The sequence below is a fragment of the Nannospalax galili genome, unplaced genomic scaffold (genome assembly GCF_000622305.1).
Source record: "Nannospalax galili isolate Female #2095 unplaced genomic scaffold, S.galili_v1.0 scaffold368, whole genome shotgun sequence".
NCBI lineage: Eukaryota > Metazoa > Chordata > Mammalia > Rodentia > Spalacidae > Nannospalax > Nannospalax galili.
The window spans coordinates 283,693-306,006 of record NW_008359963.1 but is presented as its reverse complement, the minus strand read 5'-3'; the positions used below and the strand labels follow the sequence as shown (position 1 = coordinate 306,006).

The 22,314-nt window shown below is 42.9% G+C and overlaps 1 long non-coding RNA gene across 3 annotated transcripts in view; it reads right to left on the bottom strand.

The window, feature by feature from the left end:
• Positions 1 to 9,205: 9,205 nt before the first annotated feature.
• Positions 9,206 to 22,314, bottom strand: part of LOC108490232 — an 18,998-nt gene continuing 5,889 nt past the window's right edge. Inside the window, exons 3-6 of one of the 3 annotated variants that reach the window (XR_003847911.1) lie at positions 14,002 to 14,088; positions 13,479 to 13,616; positions 11,518 to 11,608; positions 9,206 to 11,095 (exon numbers count right to left, since the gene is read on the bottom strand). This is a non-coding gene — a long non-coding RNA (uncharacterized LOC108490232). Of the gene's footprint in view, positions 11,609 to 13,478; positions 13,617 to 14,001; positions 14,089 to 22,314 lie in introns of all 3 variants that reach the window. The other 2 variants (XR_001872189.2, XR_003847910.1) reach the window with 2 other exon arrangements.

The window sequence follows — 22,314 nt, the reverse complement described above, 5'->3', positions numbered from 1 at the left end:
AGTAAACAGTTAAGAAAGGCAGTTCATCTACTTTGAAAGGGATACAGAGATAGGCACATGTATACATACACACACACACACAAAAGCCACAGAATCATATATTTCCATTATAAAGACATCCAAGTGTGAGTCGAAGATATATGCATTATAAAGACATATGCATTATAAAGGTTTCTCAAGGAGGCAGCCCAGGGCCAGTTGACACACACACACACACACACACACACACACACACACACACACGCACACCCTCTCCAGAACCCAGAATATGAGCAAAAGAGAGTCTAAAAAGATAGTGATGCCTTCATTGAGAGACTCTAATATTCTTTTTTCCAGGAGAACCCTTGAATCATTCCCTCTGTCAGCTTCCAAACTGTCTATAAGAGTTTATGGTGCCGAGTGTGGTGGTGCAGCACTCGAGAGGCAGAGGCTGGCAGATCTCTGTAAGTCTGAGGCCAGACTGGTCTATATAGCAAATTCCAGGGGTCTGATTGGAGATAAAAATAAAGCCAGAGACCAAGAAGAAGCAAAAAAAAAAAAAAAAAAAAAAAGTCTATGGTTGTGAAAACCCATCTGTCCACAAATAAGCTCCGCAAAACACCCTGACAGGGATGTGATGGGTCTGAAAGGTATAAGGGCTTAGATTCAGGCACAGAGCCTGAAACTCAATGCCTGGAACCACAAATTTAGTAAATCTCCTGGAAATGAGCTTCTGGGAATGCCTGCTTCTGTTATAAAATAGAATTGAATCATAAAGATATAAGCAGAAATTAGATTTGGGTATGTTTACAGGAGCCTCCACATCCAGGAGGCAGCATTTACAAGCTTGGCTCCAAATCCATCACTGGCTCTTTAAGTGGCTTCAATCTCTCTGGTATCTGTTTAGTCAGCTCAACTGGGGTGGCTCTCTGCTGTCCACTTCATGGCAGCTCTGCATCTCCACAGTCCTCCCCACTGTCACTTGCTGAGCTACTGCACTACGCTGCCTGTGTGCACACTCTACTTGCATTATTTCTACTCCTCACAACCATCCTGGAGGTGAATGTTGCTCAATTTAAAGATATTAACACTGGATCTGAGAGTTTTCACAACCACAGTAAGTGGTGCTGAGCAGGATTCAGTCAGCTGCCTCTCACTGACTTATACTTGTATGCTTTTATTCATTAAGCATAATTGATATACAGAGTGCTACAGATATACAAACAGATAGATGGATGGATGGAGAGATAGATGTTATTTCTGCATATGCACATACATGTGATATACAGACATATATACACACATATACATATATATCACAAGAAAACAAAGGAACTGCATTGAGAAAGCATAAACATCTATGTGTTGTAAGACAATCAACCAGAGAATAAACAAGGTGGAGTGAAAGCTAAAGACTATACTTAAGTACTGTACATAAAACATGAAGAAAAATTTGAAATGCTTGTGGTAACTACTGGAAATCATTAGAGACTCTTAAGTTTTCATATTGAATGCATCCTAATCTGGATAATAAACTGCCTCAAAGGGAAAGGAATCCTCCCACACTAAGATGGAAAGGGATGTTCATTCCCTTCTGCACAGTTCCTGTGTAGAAGTGTCACAAAAATGCAGTTTCACCAATCTGCAACTGCTGACAGGTACAGAGGGTTCATTGTACCAGTCCACTTTGTACATGCTTAAAACTTCCCATAGTTAGAGATTTAAAAGAAAAAGGGAAAGGAAAAAGAAAAAAAGTATGGGATCTACCTAAGATGGAAAAGGTGACAGCCGAAAACAAAGAAGCAATTCTGAGGGATAAACGGTCAGTGAAGGAGTTCCTTTTCTCCCGTTGACCAGTACTTGTAGAATTTCAAGAGAAGATGACTCAGGGAAGGAAGAGAGAGACCTTTCTTTTACAACCTAAGAATGAAGTTCAGCTTGGCAGTGTAGGCCTAGAAATTCCAGCAGTCAGGAGGCTGAGACATGAGGATTGAAAGTTGAGGTCAGCCTGAGCTACAGAGAGGAACCCTGTTCAAAAAAAAATCCCAGCAAGGCTTTTTATAAATCTAGATAGATGATAGATAGATAGATAGATAGATAGATAGATAGATAGATAGATAGATAGATAGATAGACAGACAGATAGATAGATAGATAGATGATGGATATAGATGATAGATAGATAGACAGATATAGACAGATCTTACTTTAAATTTTATATACCTAGAAATACAGCAATATAGAGTTTATAACAAATCTAGAAGTAACTGATCAACAGCATCATAATTAAGGAAGGGATGAAGGTGTGCTCCTCTGAGCCTGTCTATGCACTGTGTAAAATACTCTAAAGGCAGATTGTGATGAGCCAAAGATGATATTGCAAGTTCCCAAATAAGCCACTAAAATAACCAAACAAACATTGTAGTTAACGATCCAATGAATAACATAGAACAGAAACAGAAATATTTAACCCAAATAAGGAGGGGGGAGAGGGAGAGGGAGAGATGGAGAGATAGAAATGGAGAGAGAAAGGACTCCCTCTTCTGGTCTCTGGGGGCACTGCACACATGTGGCGCATTTACACACATGTAGGCAAAACATTCATATATATATATAAAATAAAATATTAAAAAACTAAAATCAGAAATGAGTCCAAAATGCCCACTCTCCTGCCTCTTTTTTAAAATAGTACTTGAGTGTTAGCTACAGCAATTAGACAAGAGGAAGACATAAATAAAAATAGCAAAGGAAGAAGTCAAACTATCCCTATTTGCAATGACATGATACTTTAAAATTTTTATAGGCTCTACTAGAAATATCCTAGATCTAATAAATGCTTATAATAAAATAGCAGAATACAAAATTAATTTAAAAAGCAGTAGCCCTCTTATATAACAATATACTGTCAGAGAAGGAAATTAGGATAGACCCATTCAAAATAACTCAAAACAATGAAGCGTCTATGAATACACCTCGCCAAGGAAAAAAGAAAATTACAAAGACCTCTACAAGAAAACTCAAGACACTGAAGAATTAAATCAAAGAAGATGCTAGATGATAGAACTGGGAGAATTAATATTTGACAATGGCTATACTACCAAAATTAGTCTGCACATTTAATGCAATACCTATCAAAATTTCAGTGTCATATTTCACAGATCTAGAAAAAGCAATCCAAGAATCCTTATGGAATCACAAAAGATTACAAACAGCTAAAGCAATCCTACAGAGTAAGAACACAGTTGGAGGAATCACAGTACCTGACCCCAAATTATACTACAGAGCTATAGTGATAAAGACAGTTTAGTACTGGCATTAAAAATAGACAGGTAGACCAAGGAAAAGAATATAGGACTTGGAAATAAACCAACAATGCCTACCTATGTCTTCACAAAGGGGGCAAAAACATACATTGGAAAATAAGATTGCCTAATAAACAAAACTGTATATCCACCTACAGAAGAATGAAATTAGATTCATAATTTTCAAATTTTATAAAAATCCATATATAAATTTGAAATGGATAAAATACCTTAATTTAAAATATGAAACCATAAAACATCTAGATGAAAACATAAGAAATACTCTTCAGGACATAGGGGTAGACAGGAACTTTCTGAACAGAACAACAATAGCATAGACACTAGCCCCAAGTATCAACAGGTGGGACTACATGAAATTAATGTTTCTGCACAGCAAAGGAAACTATCAGCAAAGCACACAGACAGCCCATAGAATGGGAGAAAATTTTTACCAGCTATGTATCAGCCAAGAGGCTAATATCCAGAATTGACAAAGAACTGCAGAAATTGAATACCAAGGAAATAAATTTAACAATCAACAAATGGGCTAATGAATTGAATATACAGTTTCCAAGAAAGTAATAAAAATGGCCAGTACTTTTTTAAAAAAGTGTTCAACATTCCTAGTCATCAGTGAAATGCCAATTAAAACTACTTTGAGAGGCTAGAGAGATGGTTCAGTGCTTAAGAACACTGGCTGCTCTTGCAGAGGACACGGGTTTGGTTCCCAGCACCCACATGACAGCTACCAATCATCGGTAACTCCAGTTGCAGTGTATCTGACACCCTCTTCTGGCCTCCATGGGCATTGCACACACATGGTACACTTAGATCCATTCAGGCAAAACATTCATACATTTAAAATAAAATATAACAAAAAATTTTAAGTATGTTGAAATACCACCTTACCCCAGTCAGAATGGCTACTATCAAGAAACCTGAAAACAATTATTGGAGAGGATGTGGAGAGGAACCTTATTCACTGCTGAAGGGGGGGTACAAATTAGTTCAGCCATTATGGAACTCAGTTTGGAGGGTCCTCAAAAGGTTAACAAGAGAAATACCATATGACCCAACTATTTCACTCCTGGGCACATACACAGAGAACTCCATTCCTTACTAAAGAGATATTTGCACCACCATGTTTATTGCTACTGTATTCACTATAACAAGGAAATGGAACCAACCTAGTTGTCCATCAGTGGAGAAGGGAGAATGAAAATCTGGTACATGTATAAAATGTAATATTATTCAGCTCTAAAGAAAAATGAAATCACAGAATTCACAAGAAAGTGGGTGGATCTAGAATGTATAATATTAAAAGAAGTAGGGGGTGTGGTGGCTCATGCCTTTAATCCCAGCACTCTGGAGGCAAAGGCAGACTGATCTCTGTGAGTTTGAGACCAGCCTGGTCTACACAGTGATTTCTAGGCCAGCTGGGGCAACAAGACTGTTTCAATAAATGAATGAATGGATGGATGGATGGATGAATGAATGAATGAATAAAGGCTACCCGATCATAGAAAAAAACGCATGTTCTTCCTCATATATGGATCCTAGCCTACAATGTACGCATGTACACATGTAAACAAATGCATGCATGGTTTTACTATAATATTTAGAAAAGAGAACAAGAAAGGGTAATTCGTCAAGTGTGGTGGTACATGAGTTTAATCTCAGCCCGTGGGAGGCAGAGGCAAGTAGATGCCTGTGAGTTTGAGGCTATCCTGATCCACATAGCAAGTTCCAGACCAGCCAGGGCTACACAGTGAGACCCTGTCTCAAAAAGGAGGGGATGGTAATAATTTATAAAAAGCATACTAATGAATCCGCATGTATAGCACACTTTGTGCAAGTCCTTTGAATCCAGCCTCGGGATGTGATTCATTTTTTATGTGGCACGGGTCCTTGGGCAGTACTCAGATGTGATTCACCAGGATGCTGTGGCCTTGTGTGAAAATCTTAATTTTACTTATGTCTTCCCATTCTTTGAATATTTCTCTGTGCTATTGGGATTTGGGGGAGTATTAATAAACTTTAATTTTTAAACAGGAGGAATTGTGTGTGAAGGTGCATGTGTGTGCGTGTGTGTGTATGTGTGTGTGTGTGTGTGTGTGTGTGTGTGTGTGTAGACCAGAGGACACCTCAGGTATTCTTTTCTTAGGGGCCAACCACCTTTTTTTTTTTAAGACAGGATCCCTCACTTACCTAGAAATAGGATATAAAGCCAAACAGGATAGGCTGGATAGCCTGTAAGCCTATAGGATCTGCCCATCTCTGCCAACCTCAGCATGTACCACGATGCTTATTTTGTTTTTGTTGTTGTTATTGTTTGAGACAAGGTCTCACTATGCAAACCTGGCTGGCCTTCAAACTCTTTATGTAGACCAGACTGGCCTTGAACTCACAGATTCACCTGCCTCTGCCTCTGTGGGATTAAAGACATGTGCCACCACACCCAGCCTAGAAAGCACATTATTAATGACATACAGTTGGGGGGCTAGAAGAGGGGAATGGGGAAAGATTCTGATAAGATCATTTCTTTTGAAGTAAAATGTTCTAAATTGGGGCTGGAGAGATGGCTCAATGGTTAAGAACACTGACTGCTCTTGCAGAGGCCTAGAGTTCAAATCCCAGCACCCACATGGTGGCTAATAACTGTTCCTAACTCAGTTCCAGGGTATCTGGTACCCTCTTCTGACCTCCGTGGGCATTGCACTTACATACATGCAGGCACTACACTCATACATATAAAATGAAAATAATAAGATATATTTTTTTAAGTTCTAAATTACATTGTGATATGTTCACAAGTGTGTGAATATGCAAAAAAAAAAACTCCACTAAACTGTGTATACTTTTCATGGGTACATGTTATGGTATGTTAATTAAAATCCTGACCAAATTATTATTTTAATGTGATGAGTGTTTTGTCTGCATGTATGTAAGTGTACCACATATGTGCAGTACCCAAGGAGGCCAGAAGAGGGCGTCATATCTCCTGGAATTGGAGTTACAAACACATGTGGGTACTGGGAACCAAACCCGAGTCCTCTGCAAGGGCAGCAAGTGCTCTTAACCACTGAGCCATCTCTCCAGTCCCTTGACCAGATATTTTAAAAATTAAAAATCACTGTGATAACTGAATGAAGAAATCATTTATTGAAGGATGTGAGGAAGAGGTACTTATACTAGAGAACAAATATGTATGTCCATAGGTTTATTAGATTGCTTTTCATTAGGAGACTATACTAAAAGTATGGAAAGGGAGGCAAGTGCATCCTGTATATGAATACTTTCTACAGGGTGCTGGGATACTTTTTCTCCACTTAGAAAAAGGGGAATAGGAGGATGGAGAGATGGCTCAGCAGTTAAAAGCACTGACTGCTCTTGCAGAGGACCTGGGTTTGATTCCCACCACTCACATGGCAGGCTAACAACTGTCCATAACTCCAGTTCCAGAGGAATCTGATGCCCTCTTCTGACCTCCGCGGCACTGCACGACACAGGGGCACCTATATACATGCAGGCAATACACTCATACACATAAAAAATTAAAAAAACTAAGATTTAAAAAGGGAATAGAAGTCATAACTAGCTATGAAATACTCTATTCTAAATGTATAACAAATCAAAGACATCTCTATTAAACACTTTTAATGTTTAAAATACATAACAGATTAAGGGTAAGTGCATAATTAAAATATGACTCAGAAAAATGTAATGCATACTAAATACATACAAATGCATACAAAAATAAATACATATATTTGATCCAGCCAGTCTGCTCCTAGATATACACCCAAGACCAACACACAAGTCTTTGGAAATGTTCAGAGAAGCCGCAGTAGCCAAAAAATTGGGAGAGATTCAAACGTCAAGCGAGTTGGTTGCCAGAGGAAGGGTGCTGGGTTACAAAAGGGGTCTAGGTGAACTTTCAAAGATGATGGTTACCAGCACTACTGGTTATGGTGCTACTTTCCCATATATAAACATACAGTAAAATATGTCAGATTATCTACTTTATGTATAGTTTACTGTATGCCAATTACACCTCCAATAAAGCTGATTTTAAAGATGTTACCAAGATCAAGAAAGATGTGATTCTAACTGCACCTCCCCCTGCCATCCAGGGTGTGCTTGTAAACTGAACCAAGAACTTGGTCCGCCCTGTTTCCTCTGAACTGTGTCATGGCTTCCCACAGGCTCCAAATGGGCCTTTCACAAAGTCAGTCAGAGTAGCCTGTCTCTCCTCTCTGAATCCTTATCTACCCTCCACACCCTGTTCCCATATTTAAACAGCTACAAAGCCACTGTGCTCTTAAGAAAGTCCAGTTTCACACAACTCCTATCCTGAGAAACACTTCAAATTTAGTAACTGAAGAAAGCTCACCAGCAGACCTATTTTATAGTTTATAGAGTTCTGCCAGAGGGAATTGCCCCACCAGAGATTTAAGTCATTATTTCTGCTCTTTTGAGTATAGATGAAAACAGGAAAACAGCCATCACATGCTTTGTTATAATTAGGTTCAGCCCCATGTAACAGAAAAATCTAGTTGTTTACATGCAAGGAGTTATTCTCTTCACTTTATAAAGACCAGGAGTAAACAGGTGCTGTTTTGACGTCTCTGTGAAGTTATCAGGGTCTCAGCCTCTGGCTTCCTGGGGCATGTGACTTCCACTCATAGGGTCACATGATGTCTGCTGAAGCTCAGCTCTGAGCAGCAGAAGTGAGGGGGAGGTTAGGGAGGTGCTTGATCACCCTAGAAGACACAGCCAGGCTTCAGGCAAGGGGGCATCGTGCCTCTCCATCAGGCCAGGTGCCTGCTGTTTGGAGTCAAAGACAGGTGGACTCTGTACAGGTTCTGCACCACAGTGAAAACAGGGCTCCAGTCGAGCACTTTACTTTTATGTTTGAGAATTTCATATATGAGCACTGTATTTGCATTATTTCTGTCCCTCCCAGGACCCCTCCAACTCCTCCCCAAATCCTCCAACTCCCTCTCAATTTCTTGAGAACCCCATCTTTTGATGCTAGGCCTTTCCTTTCAATGAAGAGCGGCTGCAAAAGAGCACCCCTGCTATGCTGTGGCCCAGCCTTCAGAGACAGAGACCTCATGACAAGGGCAGGAAGGACCTCTTCTCACAGTGGTGAAAACAGGCCCTGTGAGACCCACCAATGCGCTGCGTCAAATCCTTCAGCTTCCTCAGAACACGTGTAGCCATTAGGCCACACGATGTTTCTGGACTATGGGGCAGAAGGTAGAGGGCTTCTTGTCTCTGAGCAAACACTTGGAAAGGATAATGTCTCACAAATTCATAAAGGTAGCCCATCATGGAGGGTGATGGTGAGAAAGGGGATGGGAGGGTCTGTTCAACAGTGGAGACTTTTCTTGGCGTTGGCTCTCTGGCTGCACTACTCCCCAGAGCTGCCTTCTGCTCAGCTCTGGGTTCATTTGCCACTGTCAGTGAATGAGCCAGGGTGAATTCAGTCACACTTCATTCCCTTAAACACTCCAGTGGCCCCTGGACACAACCTAGAGAGAATGGGGGACCTGAAGGGGACAGTTCTGAACTTTGGGCCTGCCCAGACACAGCACTTAACTGTAGTTACTGCAGGAGCACACTGACTGTTTAAAACAGATTTTAGAAAAAACTACAGATATAAAACAAAATGAATCTCCCTCCTTTCCAGAACAATGCTCTCTAGGGATCATCACATACAGTTTCTGGTGTATCTTTCCAGAAATTTATGGAAGTGTATTCTGTTTATTGCGCTTGCAAGAATTTGACTCAAATAATTCACTTAGTAACGATGAAAACTGCTAAGTATTAGATGTACCTTATTTACCTTGAAATTGGAAGCAGAAAACTAAACACAGTAAAGTGGACAATTCTTCCAGAGTGCAGTTTTTGAAATGGCCACCAGGCGTCAGAGCTGCCAGTATGCCTGACTGGAAATTTACAAGGGAAGAGCATCCACAGAAAATGCTGTGTCGCTCCTCCTTAGCTTCTCTGGCTCCTCCTTAGACAGCTTCTCTGGCCCTCTGGCCCAGTATCTCACCCACTCCGCCTGGGGATAGGGGGTGTCAGGGAAGGGAACCACAGGAAAAAACACTGGGTTGTCAGGTCATGAATTTGCATTGGCTGGGCTCCCTCCAATCTCTAGAGAGGCTGTTTATAAACTGTTTAAACTGTACGGAAATGTGATCAAGCAGGGTCTGTCCTGTTGCTGGAAGGTTGCTTTTAGAAGCCAAAGTCACCTATCCTGTGAGAAGCTCTGAAACAGGAGGGACTTCAGCCATGGTCATCCTGTTTCAGGAGGAACATCCAGTTCTGGGTAGACAGAGCTCTTTGTGACCAGAATACCATCTTTTGCCACTTCCTCGTTGACTCAGCATATACTTCCTGTCCAGGCCCCAGCTGCTGTCTTTAGCTGCTGATGGAAAAATATCTAACCTCTGTGGGGAACACAGGGCTGGGGCATCCCTTTGACAACTCTCAGGCTGCTGTTCCAGGTTACACATTCCTCCCTTGCTGCTCCCCCGACTGGCCCCTGTATCCAGCTCTCTGGAGTTGACACCCTGTGGGGGACCCAGTGACTCCCAGGGGCAGGCCTCCTCCTGTGCCTTCCCAGATTGCCAGCATCTGAAGGGGAACAGACTGCAGTACACCCCTGTGCAGAGAGGAGCTGCAGCATAAGCAGACCTCATCCTTCATCCTGGGAGGGTGCTGCAGCCCTGGGAGCACAGTAGAAAGGTGCTAACAAGGAAGGCAAATCATTACATGGTGTCCCAGTGGGTACTGGATCACATCCCATTTCTGGGCCTTGGGACAAGGGAAAGGATCACACAGGACTGGTACCCCTACATACTGAGGCAGAACAATGCCATATGCCTTTGGAAGGCTCAGGAGCTTGTGTGATAACAGGGAGGAAGTGAGACAAGGCCAAACCTTCATGTCAGCACTGTAAACCCCTCATTCTACTTAAAATGTGATTCCCATGCTTCTGACAAGCCAAGTTAAGGTGACCTTTTTATGTGAAATTGAATGACCATATCTGCTAAACCGGCACATCCTATATAGGCCACGTGAAGCAACTATAGTTATTTTAGTTACTACACACTTTAAATGCTAGATATATAATTTTAAATGATACACCTGTGGTACCATACACATAATAAAAATTCTGCTTATTATTAAAACATAGGTTCTATTCACACTCAGATATGACTATACAGGATGTTTGATGCTCCAAACATTATGTACAAGCCATGTGCTTCATGTAAAAATTAAAAGGGGATGAAACAATGCTTATATTGAGACCGACATTAATTTACCATGACTGGGAGAAGAACTGCTGCTTTGATGTGGCCTGCACAGGAACGGCAACTGAGGTTTCCCCCTTGATTCTACCATATGTAATACACAAGGTACAGAAGAGAAAGAACCACTTGTAGCACCACCCACACTCCATCCCTGACCATGGAGTTGGGATTGTGCTCCATGAGGAGAGGGAGGCTGAGACACCCAGCTGTGCCCTAATATACTCTGGGTCAGAAAACAAGGGGCCCTTCTGCTGGTCACCGCCTTAACTGCTTAGTGACTCCTGGGTAATCCTGAACCAGCCAGATTCCTGGAAAGCAAAAGAGAACCCAGACCACTGAAAAGACTTGTTTTCAATCCCAAGTGCTACTTCGTTGAGCCATTCAAATGATGGTGGTTCCACAGGCCAAGACAGACTTCAAGGGTCCACAATGGACATGAAATCTCCAAGCTTCCAGACCTCCGGAAAGGCAGCAACTGGAAAAGGTGCTGAGAGAGGAGAGGAGGGATTCCCTCCACCCCACTGAATCAAAGGACCTGCTTGCCCACCCTCCAAGTTAATCACGTTTCAGGTGTATGAGTCAGCATGGAGCTGGGTGGTCATGTTCAGTGTGCCATGTGTGGCATCCTAATGACAACAGCTCCTCCCTCTGCTAATCCTTCTTCCTAAGAGACTCCACCTCCAAAGCCCTGTGGTCAGGCAGGCAAAGGCCTGCTTCATAGTCTCCAGTTTCCTCATCAGGACCATGGGGCATGTCCCTTCTAGAAGGTGGGTCAGGAAACTGCTGAACATACATAAACAGCACTTCCTGCATCAGACGCCAGCCTGACACATAGCAAGGCTGAGCTAAACGCTTGGGCTCTGACCAAGGTTATCCCTCCCACATAGGTAGGCGGCCTTCCTCACTCACCTGCATCTTCTGAGGTGGTGACAAATAGCTGTGCATGTTGAAATGCGAAACAACACACAACACAGCAGGAAGTGTTCCTCAGCAGTCTGACCTGCCAGGAGAAAAGCAACTGCACCAAAAGATACAGGAGAGACTGGGTTCTCCTGCTCCCTGGGTGGCTCGTGACATTTCAATTACACTCAGCACAATACAGCTGAATTATTTTTAACCTTCCAGAGCCTCCTGGCTTTGAGAAGGAATGTTAGTTGGGGGAGCCGAAGGATAGATAGAAGCAGAGATCGGAGGATCCCTAACCAAAAGAATAAGCCCCTAAATAGCACTGTACACAGCTCTGGGTGGGTAGAGCAAGGTGTCACCTACTCAAGGAGCCATGTCAATGGGCCATTGTAGGTGTCCTTTATTTCTTAGAGTATTATAGTACACTTCTCTCTGGCACTTTCCCCGTGATCTTGGTTGGATCACATTGGAACACTTTGAGATAATCCCATCTAAATTCAAAAATTCTGACTGCATCATCTTTTGGACAACTTCATCCAATCTTTAAACATACTGACTACAGGTTGCAATTACCTAGGGTGAGAGACAAAGGAAGAAGGGTCCCTTTTCTTCCACTTTCCTCCTCGTACTGTGAAAACCACTTTTCCAAACTTGTCAAAGACCTCACAGTGCAAAGAGGAACTCAGATTGCTTCTGATCATAGTGCTGCAGTTTGAAGCCTCCAGTGCCTACAGGCGCCCCATAGATACACTCACAGCACCATCTTAAGCTATGTTCTTCTAGCCCTGTAACATCTTGCTTTCTAAAATAGCCATTTCTTCTTGAAATATGGCCCACATGTAGTAGGCATGAGTATAAGAAATAGGTCACTTTTAGCTAGGCAAGGTGGCACATGCCTTTAATCCCAGCACTCAGGAGGCAGGGGCAGGTGAGTTTGAGGTCAGCCTAGTTTACATAGTGAGTTCTAAGTCAGCCAGAGCTAAAGAGTGAGACCCTGCCTAAAAGAGGGGGGGGGGGAGAAGAGGAGGAGAAAGAGGAGGAAGAAGAGGAGGAGGAAGGGAAATAGGTCACTTTTCTTCTTTTGGCCATCAGAAATACAACAGTGCAAGTCTGACCATCAATCTAAGGTCTAGAAGGTGATAGGGAATAGTGGAGACTGAGGTGAAGTATAGCATCACCCATCTGAGGCAGAAGCCACTGTTACAGTCAACCATTTCTCTTGTACAAATCCCCTGGGAGTTATAAGTGGTTGTAAACCACCTGCTGTGGGTGCTGGAACTGAACTCTGGTCCTCTGGAAGAGCAGCAAGCACTCTTAACCATTCAGCCATCTCTCCAGCACCCCTCTCTTAATTTTTCAACGTGCTCTGTTGGCTTAGATACTTCCATCAGGTCACTACTTTGCTTTCTTGTTTATTGGCTGGCGGCAGTATGAATGAGGACAGAAGAATCACCCTGGAGGCCAGGAACTTAAGACTGGTAGATCCAGCTCTGACACCAACCCACGCTTCCCCTGAGCAAGCCTCCTCATTGTTTTGTGCCTCAGCTGCCTCATTTGAAAACCTTAGAAGTCCAAAACGCCTTTCAGTCGTAAATTAGTATAGTATATGACTGAAAAACTTTTCTGGATCATCAGTCCCCTGAAGAGTAGCCCAGTAGAAGGGAAAACAGAAGCTCTCAATCCTGTGTAGCAGCAGGTTCTGCATGCTGTGGAGACATGCCTGGGTGTGGCAAACACTTGGTTAGTACAACCACAGGAGTGAGAATGATTTATCAGACCAGATTCCCTGGAGGATACCCACCATCCATCAGGGAGATCAAAAGTATATCCTTATACACTACCACTGAGCTGGAAGTACCCTTTAGAAAACAGACCCTCCTAGGTATTTTGGAACCCAACTCCAAGGTTTAAAAGGAACACTGTGAGTCAGAGCAAAGCTAACCAATAGTGCTCTCCTTTCCCACCTGTGATGAACGCTGCCCTTTGTCAAAGCCATGCTGTGGCCTCTGGCAGGGTCAGTTGCACAAGGCACAGCTCATGTGCGATTCAGCTGAGGTCTGTGTGTATACACAAGTACTTGACTTGGCCCGCACACCTGTGAACTGGATGGAGGACATGAGACCTTGTTTTGTAAGAGAATAAAAATATTAAGCTGGAAAATAACAAAGGGTGGTTGACTGTGGGCTTTTTTTTTTTAACTGTAGAGGTTACAATAAATACATCTTAGAACAAATGAAAGTGTTCACAGTCTCATGGTTACATTAGTGTCTTCGGCAAAGTAAAGGCCCAAGGAATGATGGAAATTTTTGTGAATTATAATCAGGTAGCTTCTTTACACAGGCCATTTCAACAAGATGGCTTGGCTGGGGAAGAGGGTATTTGGTACCTGCATTCCTAAGAGTTTCTGTGCATCACTTAGGAAAGACAGGCCTTTTAATTTTGCTATTAGCAGCTGACAGTAAATGCAGTGTTTCTAAGAATGATTACCTGAGGTAGAGGCAGATGGAGAGCTGTGAGGTCAAGGCCACCCTGATCCACATCATGACTTCCAGGTAGACTGGGACTAGGGAGACCCTGTCAAAACAAAACAAAAAAGAATGATTACCTTTGGTTCCCAAACCAGCTGCAATCTGTTCAGTTCTTGCTGCCCTAGAGGCATTTTCTTCACTGTGCTGTTTCTGCCCTGGCTTTAGGTAACCAGGGTATTTGTTCTAGAAGCCAGGCTGTGCTTACTCTCAAGCCTCTATATAATCTTCCGCTTCTGCCTTGCAAAGAGTTCATTCCAATCTCAGCCTTCAGGAGGGCCCCTCCCTTCCCACCCTGACCATCCAAAATAAAATATCTGAGTCACAGGACCCAACTTGAACTCTCTGCTCAATAATGTACACCACTTGATGTTTCTTATTTCTTTTTGCATCTCCCTAGAAGACAGAATCTAAGCTGAGAACATAAACTGATATGGGCTTGTAGGATATGGGGTCCATGGGAATATACCTCACATGTCTTGTTCACTATATACTTCCAGGACCTTAGATACACAGCAAGAACTTCAAACATTAGTTGACAGAATGGATGGAGGGTTGGGTGGACAGAAGACTCCATCTGGAAAATACCTATAAATGCCCATAATGAACTGAGACTATAGTAAGGAGCAGGATTCTCCTCAAATGCCCCACAGCCTTTCAGGGAATTCAGACCTTTAGAAGGTGAGAGAAATGCTTCCAGAAGTGTATCAGACCTTCTCCCCAAGGTAAGTCTGAGAACAATCTCCACAGAAAATGAGGAATCTTCCAGTGGGATCAGAATGAGTAGAAGGTGGCAGGCCAGGCAGGAGGGGAGAATCACAACAGAGGTACTAACTCTGAAAGCCACTGTGAGTGGCCAGAGCTCCAGAAGTCTATTGTGGCTGGTAAGAGGGAGAGAATTCCACAAAAGAAGCCTGAGCCAGCTCATAAGTCCTAGGACATTGAATTTTAATCTTTATGCACTGAAAACCATTTGAACAGTTTCAAATGGGGAAGTGATATAATGGTTTTATATCTTATGAAGAGGATTTTGGCAGCAGTTAAGGGAACTGACTAGAAACAACAACAACAAAAAATCCCAAAGCATTTAGGAGGTGGTTGTCTGATCCAGATGAAAAAAGGAAAAAATAAAGGATATAAAATATTAGTGATGGAGGGAAGGAAGAGAAAGATTTGAAAGGAAGGGGAGAGAATCAATGGAACTTGGTGATACACGAGATGTGGGAGGTTAAAGAAAGATGAGCACATCTTTAGTCTCAGCACTCAGAGCCAGAGGCAGAAGAGCTCAAGGCCAGCCTGTTCATCATAGTGACCTCCAGGCCAGTCAGAGAGTCAGAGATACATAGTATCTCAAAAAACAAAAACAAAAAACAAAACAAGCAAAAAGAAAGGATGAGGGTAAAGAAAATTTCAGCTTCTGGTTTGTGCCAATGGGAGAAATTTTGCCAACTGCACCAGAGTCCTTTGTTGTGAGGACTCTAGTGCGCTTGGGCCTCCGAAGCCCTAAATCTGGCTTCACTGAGCTGGTCAACACTGGCCTAGCCCAACGCTAGTTTACCTGATTACTAAGCAAATCTGTGTGGCAGGCCCTCTAGCACGGGAACATCAGACTTCAAGACCAATGACTTCTCTGCTAAGGACACACATGCAGTCTCAGCTCACAGCCATTTCTGGAGGCACACACTGGTCCATCACCACAGAAGCATGACTATTGGTCTAAATATAGATATGTCTGTTGCCTCAGAGAAACAAAGACCAGAAGTCCGTCTTCCAGTTACTCCAAGGAAATTTTAAGGTAGTTAAATTGAGAAATCAATTCCTGTTATTTTCTCCAGCCTGTCAATTTGATATAAAGATTAAAGCTATGATCAGCTCACCTGCTGCACACTTCTCTGGACCTTAGTGACTAAGGTAACTATTAGCCCTTCTTATAGCCTCATCCCATCCCAAGATATTCCTGACCAGCCTCAAGGGATACCTCGCAGGTGCTACACTGAGCAAGCACAGCAGGCTGCCTGACCAGGCACACTGCAGGGATTCTCTCTTCTCCTCCTCTGCAGCTGCCACCTGCAAGGTCATGCAATTTGAACAGAATGTGCACTATGTCCAGCCACCTTGGGTTTGAAAATTGGCTTTGCCATGTATGAGCTGTGTGATCTGGGGCAGGTCATTAGCCTCTCTTAAGTTGCAGTTTCTGCCCTCATTAAAAAAAAAAAAAAAAAAAAAAAAGAATATTGGGTGCTGGAGAGATGGCTCAGTGGTTAAGAATACTTTCTGTTCTTGCAAAGAACCTAAGTTTGGTTCCCAGCACCCACCTCAGGAAGCTCACAATTGCATGTAACCCCAGCTCCAGGGGATCCAACACCCTCTTCTGGCCTTCAAGGGCACCCACACACACGGCATATACCCACACAGATACATACACATACATTTAAAAATAAATAAATCTTTTTTTTTTTTGAGATACCCTGCAGCCCCAGCTGGCCTAGAACTTGCTATGTAGACCAGGATGGCCTCAAAGTCACAGAGATCTGCCTGCCTCTGCCTCCCGACTGCTGGGATTAAAGGTGTGCACCACCACGCCCAGCTTATAAATAAATCTTTTTAAAAAAAAAGAACAGTATTATCTGACCTACCTTATGGGGGTAATTTTGATGATTAAACGAGTTAATATTTATAAAGTAGCTAAGAACACACCTGGAACACAGCAAATACTCAATAAATGTAAGCTACTATGTTACTATCATGGTTCCTGGTGGCCCTGGGGATGCCTCTGGTGGGTCCTACCATTAGGAACCAAAGCTCCAAGCGTTCATCATAAGGTAAAGACCGGTATCCTCCTTCTGTGACATGATGCCAAAGGGATAACAAAGTGTCATGACTTATGTCTAGTGTTCTGAAAACATCACTGAAACAGCTACATTCTCACTTGTAGCCCCTTCCCCCATTCTCATGACCAGCTTCAAGAAGACTTCAGAAAGACAGAAGTCCACAAGCGCCCAGGCTAGAAAATAAGCTAGAATGACAGCCACCATGCAGTCCTCCTCTCCCTAGGGCTTTGCTGTGAGGTCAAGTGGGTTCAGCCTGGCTCTAGCTCCCTCAGGATGCGCTTGGCCCGGCAGAGTCCTGCCTTCCTCCTCAGCAGGCTCTCAGAGCCTCTGTGCTTCTCAGTCCTGTCAAAGGGAGAACTGAATGCTGAGGTTCTGAAAAGAATGAGGCACCAGCTGTACTGGAGGTTGGTGGTGGAAAGCAAACAAAGTATCAAAGTACACACAAACCCAAGACTGAAGAATAGTTGTGATATGGGCTTTTAATTTATCCTTGATGAAGTACTTATCAAGTTAGCTATTGATAGGGAGAATAAAATGAAAAGCTAAATATGATATCACTTAGCACTAGCATAAGAAAATAGCCAATACCTAGGAATAAACCTATTAAAAATGTGTGAGACCTTGTGTAGAAAAACCACGAAACATTACTAAGAAGAAGCAACAATGGGGCTGACGAGACAGCTCAGCAGATGAAAGCACTTACCTCAAAGCCTGATGAACTTGAGTTCAATCCTCGGAACCACAGAAAGGTGGAAGGAGAGAATCAACTACACAGTTATCCTCTGACCTCCATATACATGTCATGGCATTCACCCACACCACCACAATAATAAAAAATAAAATTTAAACTTAAAAATATTATTTTTAAAAGGGTATGAGGGAGGTAAGCTGGCTCAGTAGATAAAAGCACTTATAGCCAAGCCTGCTGACCTGAGTTCAAATCTGAGGCTCTACACAGTGGAAGGGGAGAACAAACCCAGGCCTCCACACGTGCACATGGCATGCACATCCTACCCCACAAAAATAATAAAGAAAAAATGAATTAAAGAAAGAAAAAAATGACATTGAAGAAGGAAAAAAATGACATTGAAGAAGGAAAAAAATGACATTGAAGAAGGCTTATGGAGCTGCGCATGGTGGCGTGTGCCTTTATTCACAGCACTAGGGAGACTGAGGGCAACACGGCTTCATAGTGAGACTCGGCCAAAGAACTAGAAAGGGAGGAAGAAAGACAAAGAGCAGGAAAAGGAGAAAAGGAGGACAAGGAGGAAGACAAGAGGGGAGGGCTATAAAAGTGGAGAAACATTCCATATTCTTAAGTGCAAAGATTTCACCATGCCAGGTGGCGTACACCTTTAATTCCAGCATTCAGGAGGCAGAGGCAGGCGGTTCTCTGTGAGTTTGAGGCCAGTCCTGTTTCCATAGTGAGTTCCAGGCCACCTGGAGCCTCAGGGAGACCCTGTCTCAAAAAACAGAACCAAACAAAACAGAAACAAAAATAGCCAACATAATTCTTTTAATATTTTATTATTTTTATTTTATGTGTGTGCGTGTATTGCCTGCATGTAGGTAAGTGCACCTGTGTCGTGCAATGCCGGCAGAGGTCAGAAGAGGCTGTCAGATCCCCTGGGACCAGAGTTACAGACAGTTGTTATCTGTCATGTGGGTGCTGGGATTTGAACCCATGTCTTCTGCAAGAACAACCAGTGCTCTTAACCACTGAGTCATCTCTCCAGCCCCCCAAAAATAGCCAACATAATTTTATACACACAGACACACACACAGACACACACAGACACAGACACACACACACACAGACACAGACACACACACACACACACACACACACACACAGAGTTGAGAGATCTACACTACCAGATGGCAAAACTTACAAAATTACAGTTGAATCAAGATAGTATTAGCACAAACTTTGGCCAGCAGATACATAAAGACACATGAGTAGACCGTGGAATAAAGAGTTTAGAAACATGCCCAAGCATGTACTGTCTTCTAGTGTATGACAAGGATACCACTGCAGGATAGGGGCAAAGATTTAAAAAAATATATGCTGTGCTCAGCTGTACATCCACAAGGAAAAAAACTTCAAGGGGTCCCTTACCTCACACCTGCCAAAATGTCTGTTCTAGAAAGGCTGGACACACAAGTAAAGAGCAGAACACTGAACCTTTTAGAGGGTAATGCAGGAGACTGTCTTCAAGACCCTCAGGGTAAAGGGATGTCTTCTGATGTAGAACATAGAAAGTACAAATCATTAAGGGAACAACTGATGGACTAAATTTAATTAAGAACTCAAGAGACCATTAAAAGTGAAAGCAAATGACACTGGGGAGGAAGACATCTAAAAAAGGGATCACACCCAGACTATACAGAGTTCCACACATCACACATCAGGGCTGGTGGGTGCAGTTCTGTTGGGAGTGCCTGTGTAGAACAGTAAGCCCTGGGTTCCATCCTAGCACCACATAAAACCAGAAATGATGGTTCATGCCTGTGATTCTAACACTCTACTCCTAGAACTCAGGAGGTGGAGGCAAGAGGGTGAGAAGATCAAGGTCATCCTCAGTGGCATTGAAGTTCAAGGCCAGTCTGCACTATGTGAAACCTTGCCTTAAAAAAAGAGAAAGATCTCTCCCAGCACTCGGGAGGCAGAGGCAGGCGGATCTCTGTGAGTTTGAGGCCAGCCTGGTCTCCATAGTGAATCTAGGACAGCTGGGGCTACAGCGAGGCCCTGTTCCAAAAAGACCAAAAAACAAAAAAAGAGAAAGATCCCACAAATCAACAAAATCAATAAGGAACACAATCTTAAAAGGGGAGGAGTAATGGCTGGCATGGTGGTGCATACCTTTAAAACTCTGTGAGATCAAGGCCAGCCTGGTCAATATAGCAAGTTGCAGGCCAACCAAGGCTATGTAGTGAGACCCTGTCTCAAACAAAGGCAGGGGAGGGCTATAACTATTTACTACATCTGGATAGTGTTCTATTTCATAGCATGGGTGGTGGTTTCATATATATTTATTCATTTAAAAAAAAACAGTTGTATGCTTAAGGGTTTATATACTCCATCTATATATGGTACTTTAATTAAAATCATTACTAAAAAAGAAAGAGACTTACTACTTCAAAGAAATGTGATGTGTGGGCCTTGTTTGGATCCTGCTTCATATAAGCCAACTGTTAAAAAAAATGTGGCCGTTGAGGAAATTTGAATACTGGCTACACATTTGACGATAATTAAGGGACTACGACCTATTTAGGTGTCAAGATGGTACTGTAGCACTGTTTGCTTTTGTTGTTTTTGGTAGTACTGTAGACTGAACCCACGGCTTCCAGCAAGCTACAAAAGCAGGCTACTTGGCTGAGATGGGTGATCTCAAGTTTAAGGCCTGCCTGAGACACATAGTGAGTTCAAGGCCAGCCTGGGCAACCTAGAGAGAACCCTGTCTCAAAATAAAAGGTAAAGCGGACTGAGGAATAAACCTCATTAGTAGAATGCCTCCCTAGCATGTTCAGTTCTGGGTTCAGTCCCCAGCCCTGAAACTTTAAAATGGTATTTCCACCACACCCCATTTTCAAAATGTTTGAAACAGAGAACACAAACCACGCCTGCACAGACCTGCATGGGTGGCACAGTGCCTATTCCTGGAGAAGGCACCCAGACATGATAGAGCAGCCACTTAGCCACATTCTTTGGGGTGTGCACCAGTCTACCAGCTCTGAACAGCCTGACTGTCCTCTCTGAGCAGCAGCTCCCACAGCCTCCTAGAGCTGACCTATCCCACATCCTGACATACCAGCTCTATCTCAGTGTCTATGACTTCCTGTGCAACCTGACCTGGCTGAAATTGCTCACAATAAGGAACCAAGGATAAGCTCAAATGAATTTAGCTTGGTTCTTTCCCCCTCCAGGATCCTAGGCCTGAACATCTTAGAAACCCTAATTATATAGATACAAGTGCAAAATAAACTTTGATGAAGTTCTCTTGATTTACTGCTGCTCAGGAAGTCCTCCAGGTATGAGAGCTTTCCTACTTACAGAGCAGGAAAATTCCTCCTTGTTCTCATTTGTCACTTTATGGTGTGGTGTCCTGAGCTGATAAATCTCGTCATACCTGGCTTGGTGTCCAACCCTACCAGGCACCATATCTGCATTCCAAGAGTCTTCTTGGAGAAATAAGCAGCATCTTCCCGAACTGGCTTCAGGCACCCCCCGCCCCCTGGTAGCTTTGGAAAGAAAGAAAACCTTTTAGTGTCCCTTGGGGGCCCCTTATCTACTACGAATTAGTAAAATAAAGCAGGTGGCAGAGATGAAGGGCCAAGGCTTCATATATACAAAAAAGGCAAAGCACACAATTTAATTTATAGGACTTGCTCCATTTCTATTTTTAACCTGATGGAATAAAACGACTGTCTTCCTCATTCAATCAGTAGCAATCTCTGAAAAGTACATATTGTACGGGGCTGAACATCCAGCTCTGTCACACACCAGTTGTGTAACCTTAGACTTTTTGGGCTTCAGTTTATCACCTGTAAAATGGGGCTAATAGCAGTAGATATGTTGTAAGGTTGACGGGAAGACAATATGCCAGGTAGGCATGGTGGCACATGCCTTTAACCCCAGCACACATTCTTTGGGGTGTGCACCAGTTAAGGCTGGTGGATCTTTGTAAGATTGAGGCCAGCCTGGTCTACATAGGGAGCTCCAGGTCAGCTGGGGCTACAGGGAGACCCTGACTCAAAAAGATCAAATAATCAAATAACTAACTAAATTAAGACAATATATGTAACACACCTAGAACAGTGCTCAAGGCCTGTAGTAAGTGTTGGCTCTTAATCTTAATGTTTGTGGATGTCTGCTGTGCTCATCTTTCATAGCAGTAAAGGATAAGAACGAAACCAGGGCCCAGCAAAATGGCTCGGTGGGTGAAGGTGCTTGCTGCCAAGCCTGATGACCTGAGGTTCCCTAGGACCCAGGAGGAAGAAAGTGAAAACTGACTCCTGCAAGTTGCCCTCTGACCTATACATGCATACCCGACCCTTACAAAAAATGTAACTTTTTAAAAAAGAGTGGAATCAGTAGCCACTAGGAAACAAAACAAGAACAATGCTGAATCTGGTTAAACCTTACCAACGCACCCATTTCAATGCTACAGAATTTGTATTTTGGCACTAGAGACATTCTGAGATAAGGGTCAAAGATATGTCTCGAAAGTGGGCATCCTCATTTTCTAGAAAAGCATATAGAAAGCTTGTGTGCAGAGGAAGCAAACCCCATCAGTGTTAAACAGAATCTGGAAGTCTCTCAAATTCTAGCAGTCTGCCTTTGCCAACTGTTTCTATTTGCCTCAAGAAGGGCTCTGCAATGTTTCTTTTCTTTTTTTGCCAATCACTGGAATTAATGGCCTCTTTCCAAAAATTCTTTTTTT